This window comes from Procambarus clarkii, unplaced genomic scaffold, assembly GCF_040958095.1.
Source record: "Procambarus clarkii isolate CNS0578487 unplaced genomic scaffold, FALCON_Pclarkii_2.0 HiC_scaffold_96, whole genome shotgun sequence".
Lineage (NCBI taxonomy): Eukaryota > Metazoa > Arthropoda > Malacostraca > Decapoda > Cambaridae > Procambarus > Procambarus clarkii.
The window spans coordinates 1,062,356-1,071,777 of record NW_027189129.1 but is presented as its reverse complement, the minus strand read 5'-3'; positions in this window follow the sequence as shown (position 1 = coordinate 1,071,777).

Genomic DNA, 9,422 nt, shown 5'->3' with positions numbered 1-9,422 from the left:
AATATTTCGATACTACTTCAAGTTTTCTCACGATATGTGATTTGGCCTTCAAATCTCAGAATTTTCAAATTTTGCATTTTTAAGCAAGTTTTCTTGCATTTTCTTTTGTACTAAAAATCAACAAATTTAGCAATATATCATCCCCTTTTCCTTTATGTGATTTAAACAAAATATCATCGAATTAGGCAATATTTTGCCGTTTTTCCACGTTTTTGTGAATTTTCAGTTTATTGTTATTAATTCAATAAATATACGATAAAAATTATGCAAACACATAATTGATCAGAAAATAACCTTAAAAACTTCATTTTCAATCATCTATTTGTTTCCCGTTAAAACACTGAGTAAGATATTGAAAAGGGGAGAAGTTCTGTTTTTATTGCATATATCGACGTTTCAGCCGGATTTGAGCCGTTTTACGTGTACATCTTCCATCGGTAATATAAACGGAAAATCAGGAACATTTTAGTTAATTCTAATGAAAACACATTGATTTTTATCATTTGTATTGGAAGCAACATCTTTATACTTCTTTTCTAGGGTCTTAAAAATACGAAACGTCGCTCTATGATTCGAAGTTAAAATCCTCAAATTTGGTATAATAATGACTTTTTCACGTTTTTCATGTAGTTTGATATTACGTATATATATTCATTTTTACCAATATTTCGATACTATTTCATGTAGTATCACGATATGTGCTTTGGCCTTCAAATCTCAGATTTTCGCATAAAATTGCATTTTAAGCAAGTTTTCTTGCATTTTGTTTCGTACTAAAAATCATCGAATTCAGCAATATTTTGACGTTTATCATCCCCTTTTCCTTTATGTGATATAAACAAAATATCATCGAATTAGCCAATATTTTGCTGTTTTTCCACGTTTTTGTGAACTTTCAGTTTATTGCTCTTAATTCATTAAAAATACGATAAAAATTATGCAAACACATAATTGATTAGAAATTAACCTTAAACACTTAATTTTCAATCAACTATTTGTTTCTCGTTAAAATACTGAGTAAGATATTGGAAAGGGGAGAAGGTCTGTTTTTATTGCATATATCGACGTTTCAGCCGGATTAGAGCGGTTTTACGTGTACATCTTCCATCGGTAATATAAACGAAAAATCAGGAACATTTTAGTTAATTCTAATGAAAACACATTGATTTTTATCATTTGTATTTCAAGTAACATTGTCATATGTCTTTTCTTGGATCTAAATAATACGAAACCTCGCTCTATGATTTGAAGTTAAAATCCTCAAATATGGTAATATAGTGACTTTTTTCACGTTATTCATGTAGTTTGATTTTACGTATATATATTCGTTTTTACCAATATTTCGATACTACTTCATGTTTTCTCACGATATGTGATTTGGCCTTCAAATCTCCGAATTTCGCGAATTTTGCATTTTTAAGCAAGTTTTCTTGCATTTTGTTTTGTACCAAAAATCATCGAATTTAGCAATATTTTGACCTTTATCATCCCCTTTTTCTTTATGTGATTTAAACAAAATATCATCGAATTAGGCAATATTTTGCCGCTTTTCCACGTTTTTGTGAATTTTCAATTCATTGTTATTAATTCATTAAATATGCGATAAAAATTGTGCAAATACATAATGATCAGAAATTAACCTTAAATACTTCATTTTCAATCATCTATTTGTTTCTCGTTAAAATACTGAGTAAGATATTGAAAAGGGGAGAAGTTCTGTTTTTATTGCATATATCGACGTTTCAGCCGGATTTGAGCGGTTTTACGTGTACATCTTCCATCGGTAATATAAACGGAAAATCAGGAACATTTTAGTTAATTCTAATGAAAACACATTGATTTTTATCATTTGTATTTGAAACAACATTGTCATATGTCTTTTCTTGGATCTAAATAATACGAAACCTCGCTCTATGATTTGAAGTTAAAATCCTCAAATATGGTAATATAGTGACTTTTTCACGTTATTCATGTAGTTTGATTTTACGTATAATATTCGTTTTTACCAATATTTCGATACTTCTTTATGTTTTCTCACGATATGTGATTTGGCCTTCAAATCTCAAAATTTCGCAAATTTTGCATTTTAAGCAAGTTTTCTTGCATTTTCTTTTGTACTAAAAATCATCGAATTTAGCAATATTTTGACCTTTATCATCCCCTTTTCTTTATGTGATATAAACAAAATATCATCGAATTAGGCAATATTTTGCTGTTTTTCCACGTTTTTGTGAAATTTCATTTTATTGCTATTAATTCATTAAATATACGATAAAAATGATGCAAACACACAATTGATTAGAAATTAACCTTAAACACTTCATTTTCAATCAACTATTTGTTTCTCGTTAAAACACTGAGTAAGATATTGGAAAGGGGAGAAGTTCTGTTTTTATTGCATATATCGACGTTTCAGCCGGATTAGAGCCGTTTTACGTATACATCTTCCACGGTAATATAAACGGAAAATCAGGAACATTTTAGTTAATTCTAATGAAAACACATTGATTTTTTATCATTTGTATTTGAAACAACATTGTCATATGTCTTTTCTTGGATCTAAATAATACGAAACCTCGCTCTATGATTTGAAGTTAAAATCCTCAAATATGGTAATATAGTGACTTTTTTCACGTTATTCATGTAGTTTGATTTTCCGTATATATATTCGTTTTTACCAATATTTCGATACTACTTCATGTTTTCTCACGATATGTGATTTGGCCTTCAAATCTCAGAATTTTCAAATTTTGCATTTTTAAGCAAGTTTTCTTGCATTTTCTTTTGTACTAAAAATCATAGAATTTAGCAATATTTTGACCTTTATCATCCCCTTTTGCTTTATGTGATTTAAACAAAATATTGAATTAGGCAATATTTTACCGTTTTTCCACGTTTTTGCGAATTTTCAGTTTATTGTTATTAATTCATTAAATATACGATAAAATTTATGCAAACACATAATTGATCAGAAAAAACCTTAAATACTTCATTTTCAATCATCTATATGTTTCTCGTTAAAATACTGAGTAACATATTGAAAAGGGAAGAAGTTCTGTTTTTATTGCATATATCGACGTTTCAGCTGGATTAGAGCCGTTTTACGTGTACATCTTCCATCGGTAATATAAACGGAAAATCAGGAACATTTTAGTTAATTCTAATGAAAACACATTGATTTTTATCATTTGTATTGGAAGCAACATCTTTATACGTCTTTTCTAGGGTCTAAAAAATACGAAACGTCGCTCTATGATTCGAAGTTAAAATCCTGAAATTTGGTATAATAATGACTTTTTTCACGTTTTTCATGTAGTTTGATATTACGTATATATATTCATTTTTACCAATATTTCGATACTATTTCATGTAGTATCACGATATGTGCTTTGGCCTTCAAATCTCAGATTTTCGCATAAAATTGCATTTTAAGCAAGTTTTCTTGCATTTTGTTTCGTACTAAAAATCATCGAATTCAGCAATATTTTGACGTTTATCATCCCCTTTTCCTTTATGTGATATAAACAAAATATCATCGAATTAGGCAATATTTTGCTGTTTTTCCCCGTTTTTGTGAACTTTCAGTTTATTGCTCTTAATTAATTAAAAATACGATAAAAATTATGCAAACACATAATTGATTAGAAATTAACCTTAAACACTTAATTTTCAATCAACTATTTGTTTCTCGTTAAAATACTGAGTAAGATATTGGAAAGGGGAGAAGTTCTGTTTTTATTGCATATATCGACGTTTCAGCCGGATTAGAGCGGTTTTACGTGTACATCTTCCATCGGTAATATAAACGAAAAATCAGGAACATTTTAGTTAATTCTAATGAAAACACATTGATTTTTTATCATTTGTATTAGAAAGAACATTGTCATATGTCTTTTCTTGGATCAAAATAATACGAAACCTCGCTCTATGATTTGAAGTTAAAATCCTCAAATATGGTAATATAGTTACTTTTTTCACGTTATTCATCTAGTTTGATCTTCCGTATATATATATTCGTGTTTACCAATATTTCGATACTACTTCAAGTTTTCTCACGATATGTGATTTGGCCTTCAAATCTCAGAATTTTCAAATTTTGCATTTTTAAGCAAGTTTTCTTGCATTTTCTTTTGTACTAAAAATCAACAAATTTAGCAATATATCATCCCCTTTTCCTTTATGTGATTTAAACAAAATATCATCGAATTAGGCAATATTTTGCCGTTTTTCCACGTTTTTGTGAATTTTCAGTTTATTGTTATTAATTCAATAAATATACGATAAAAATTATGCAAACACATAATTGATCAGAAAATAACCTTAAAAACTTCATTTTCAATCATCTATTTGTTTCCCGTTAAAACACTGAGTAAGATATTGAAAAGGGGAGAAGTTCTGTTTTTATTGCATATATCGACGTTTCAGCCGGATTTGAGCCGTTTTACGTGTACATCTTCCATCGGTAATATAAACGGAAAATCAGGAACATTTTAGTTAATTCTAATGAAAACACATTGATTTTTATCATTTGTATTGGAAGCAACATCTTTATACTTCTTTTCTAGGGTCTTAAAAATACGAAACGTCGCTCTATGATTCGAAGTTAAAATCCTCAAATTTGGTATAATAATGACTTTTTCACGTTTTTCATGTAGTTTGATATTACGTATATATATTCATTTTTACCAATATTTCGATACTATTTCATGTAGTATCACGATATGTGCTTTGGCCTTCAAATCTCAGATTTTCGCATAAAATTGCATTTTAAGCAAGTTTTCTTGCATTTTGTTTCGTACTAAAAATCATCGAATTCAGCAATATTTTGACGTTTATCATCCCCTTTTCCTTTATGTGATATAAACAAAATATCATCGAATTAGCCAATATTTTGCTGTTTTCCACGTTTTTGTGAACTTTCAGTTTATTGCTCTTAATTCATTAAAAATACGATAAAAATTATGCAAACACATAATTGATTAGAAATTAACCTTAAACACTTAATTTTCAATCAACTATTTGTTTCTCGTTAAAATACTGAGTAAGATATTGGAAAGGGGAGAAGGTCTGTTTTTATTGCATATATCGACGTTTCAGCCGGATTAGAGCGGTTTTACGTGTACATCTTCCATCGGTAATATAAACGAAAAATCAGGAACATTTTAGTTAATTCTAATGAAAACACATTGATTTTTATCATTTGTATTTCAAGTAACATTGTCATATGTCTTTTCTTGGATCTAAATAATACGAAACCTCGCTCTATGATTTGAAGTTAAAATCCTCAAATATGGTAATATAGTGACTTTTTTCACGTTATTCATGTAGTTTGATTTTACGTATATATATTCGTTTTTACCAATATTTCGATACTACTTCATGTTTTCTAACGATATGTGATTTGGCCTTCAAATCTCCGAATTTCGCGAATTTTGCATTTTTAAGCAAGTTTTCTTGCATTTTGTTTTGTACCAAAAATCATCGAATTTAGCAATATTTTGACCTTTATCATCCCCTTTTTCTTTATGTGATTTAAACAAAATATCATCGAATTAGGCAATATTTTGCCGCTTTTCCACGTTTTTGTGAATTTTCAATTCATTGTTATTAATTCATTAAATATGCGATAAAAATTGTGCAAATACATAATGATCAGAAATTAACCTTAAATACTTCATTTTCAATCATCTATTTGTTTCTCGTTAAAATACTGAGTAAGATATTGAAAAGGGGAGAAGTTCTGTTTTTATTGCATATATCGACGTTTCAGCCGGATTTGAGCGGTTTTACGTGTACATCTTCCATCGGTAATATAAACGGAAAATCAGGAACATTTTAGTTAATTCTAATGAAAACACATTGATTTTTATCATTTGTATTTGAAACAACATTGTCATATGTCTTTTCTTGGATCTAAATAATACGAAACCTCGCTCTATGATTTGAAGTTAAAATCCTCAAATATGGTAATATAGTGACTTTTTCACGTTATTCATGTAGTTTGATTTTACGTATAATATTCGTTTTTACCAATATTTCGATACTTCTTTATGTTTTCTCACGATATGTGATTTGGCCTTCAAATCTCAAAATTTCGCAAATTTTGCATTTTAAGCAAGTTTTCTTGCATTTTCTTTTGTACTAAAAATCATCGAATTTAGCAATATTTTGACCTTTATCATCCCCTTTTCCTTTATGTGATTTAAACAAAATATCATCGAATTAGGCAATACTTTGCCGTTTTTCAACAAAAGTGTTGCAGAGGCTTAAGAGAGGGTTGTAGAGGCCCAAGCGAGTGATGCAGAGGTTCAAGAGAGTGATCCAGAGGCACAAGAGAATGATGTAGAGGCTTAAGAGAGGGATGCAGAGGCTCAAAAGAATGATGCAGGGGCTCAAGAGAATGATGCAGAGGCTTAAGAAAAGGATGCAGAGGATCAAGAGAGTGATGCAGAGCCTTAAGAGAGGAATGCAGAGGCTGAAGAGAATGATGCAGAGGCTTAAGCGAGGGATGCAGATGCTGAAGAGAATGATGCAGAGACTTACGAGAGGGATGCAGAGGCTCAAGAGAGTGATGGAGAGGCTCAAGAGAGTGATGCAGAGGCTGAACAGAGTGATTCAGAGGCTTACGAGATTGATACAGAGGCTTAAGAGAGTGATGCAGAGCCGAACGAGAGGAATGTAGAGGCTCAAGAGACGGATGCAGAGGCTCAAGAGAGGGAGGCAGGGGCTCAAGAGAGGGATGCAGAGGCCAAAGAGAGGGCTGCAGAGGCTCAAGTGAGTGATGCAGAGGCACAAGAGAGGGATGCAGAGGCTGAAGAAAGTGTTGCAGAGGCTCTTGAGAGTGATGCAGAGGCTCAACAGAGTGATTCAGAGCTTACGAGATTGATACAGAGGCTTAAGAGAGTGATGCAGAGGCTTAAGAGAGGAATGTAGAGGCTCAAGAGACGGATGCAGAGGCTCAAGAAAGGGAGGCAGGGGCGCAAGAGAGGGATGCAGAGGCTCAAGTGAGGGAAGCAGAGGCACAAGAGAGGGAAGCAGAGTCTCTTGAGAGTGACGCTGAGGCTCAAGAGAGGGATGCAGAGTCTTAAGAGAGTGATGCAAAGGCTCAAGTGAGGGATGCAGAGGCTCATGAGAGGGATCCAGGCGTTCAAGAGAGTGATGCAGAGGCTCAAGAGAGGGATACAGAGGCTTAAGTGAGGGATGAAAGTGAGGTAATTACCTCAAGTGAGGTAATGTGATTACCTCAAGTGAGGTAATGAAAACACATTGATTTTTATCATTTGTATTGGAAACAACATCTTTATATGTCTTTTCTAGGATCTAAATAATACTAAACCTCGCCTTATGATTTGAAGTTAAAATCCTCAAATAAGGTAATATAGCGACTTTTTCACGTTTTTCATGTAGTGTCACTTTACGTAAATATATTCGTTTTAACCAATATTTAGATACTACTTCATGTTTTCTCACGATATGTGATTTGGCCTTCATATCTCAGAATTTCGCAAATTTTTAATTTTTAAGCAAGTTTTCTTGCATTTTGTTTTGTACCAAAAATTATCGAATTTAGCAATATTTTGACGTTTGTCATCCCCTTTTCCTTTATGTGACTTAAACAAAATATCATCGAATTAGGCAATTTTTTGCCGTTTTCCACGTTTTTGTGAATTTTCAGTTTATTGGTGTTAATTCATTATATATACGATAAAAGCGATGCAAACACATAATTGATTAGAAAATAACCTTAAATACTTAATTTTAAATCAAATATTTGTTTCTCTTTAAAATACTTAGTAAGATATTGAAAAGGGGAGAAGTTCTGTTATTATTGCATATATCGACGTTTCAGCCGGATTAGAGCGGTTTACGTGTTCATCTTCCATCGGTAATATAAACGGAAAATCATGAACATTTTAGAGTATTTTAATGAAAACACATTGATTTTTATCATTTGTATTGGAAACAACATCTTTATGTCTTTTCAGGAACATTTTTGTTAATTCTAATAAAAACACATTGATGTTTATCATTTGTATTGTAAACAACATTTTTATGTCTTTTCTAGGATCTAAATAATACGAAACCTCGCTTTATGATTTGAAGTTAAAATCATCAAGTTTGGTAATATAGCAATTTTTTTCACGTTTTTCATGTAGTGTGACTTTTCGTATATATATTCGTTTACCAATCTTTCGATACTACTTCATATTTTCTCATGATATGTAATTTAGCTTTCATATCTCAGAATTTCGCAAATTTTGCATTTTAAGCAAGTTTTCTTGCATTTTGTTTCGTAATAAAAATCATCGAATATAGCAATATTTTGACGTTTATCATCCACTTTTCCTTTATGTGATACAAACAAAATATCATCGAATTAGGCAATATTTTGCTATTTTTCCACGTTTTTGTGAATTTTCAGTTTATTGTTATTAATTCATTATATATACGACAAAATTGATGCAAACACATAATTGATTATAAATTAACATTAAATACTTCATTTTCAATCAACTATTTGTTTCTCGTTAAAATACTGAGTAAGCATCACTCTCTTGATTCTCTGCATCACTCTCGTAAGGCTCTGAATCACTCTCTCGAGCCTCTGCATCACTCTCTTGATCCTCTGCCTCACTCTCTTGAGCCTCTGCATCACTCTCTTGCGCCTCTGCTTCACTCTCTAGAGCCTCTGCATCACTCTCTTCAGCCTCTGCATCACTCTCCTAAGTCTCTGCTTCCCTCTCTTGATCCTCTGCATCACTCTCTTGAGCCTCTGCATCACTCTCTTAAGCCTCTGCATCACTCCCGTAAGCCTCTGAATCACTCTCTTGAGCCTCTGCATCACTCTGTTGAGCCCCTACATCCCTCTCTTGAGCTTCTGCATCACTCTCTTGAGCCTCTGCATCACTCTTTTAAGCCTCTGCATCCCTCTTTTGAGCCTCTGTATCACTTTCTTAAGCCTCTTCATCACTCTCTTAAGCCTCTGTATCACTCTCGTAAGCCTCTGAATCACTCTCATGAGCCTCTGCATCCCTGTTTTGAACCTCTGCATCACTCCTAAGAGCCTCTGCATCCCTCTCTTGTGCCTCTTTGTCCCTCACTTGAGCCTCCGCATCCCTCTCTTTAGCCTCTGCATCACTCTCTTGAACTCCTGCATCCCTCACATGAGCCTCTGCATCCCTCACTTGAGGCTTTGCATCCCTCTCCTGAGCATCTGCATCCCTCTCTTAAGCCTCTGCCTCACCCTCTTAAGCCACTGCATCACTCTCCTGAGCCTCTGCATCCCTCTCTCAAGCCTCTGCATCACTCTCTTGAGCCTCTGCATCACTCTCTTAAGCCTCTGCATCACTCTCTTGAGCCTCTGCATCCCTCTCTTGAGTCTCTGCATCACTCTCTTCAGGCTCTTCATCCCTCTCTTGAGC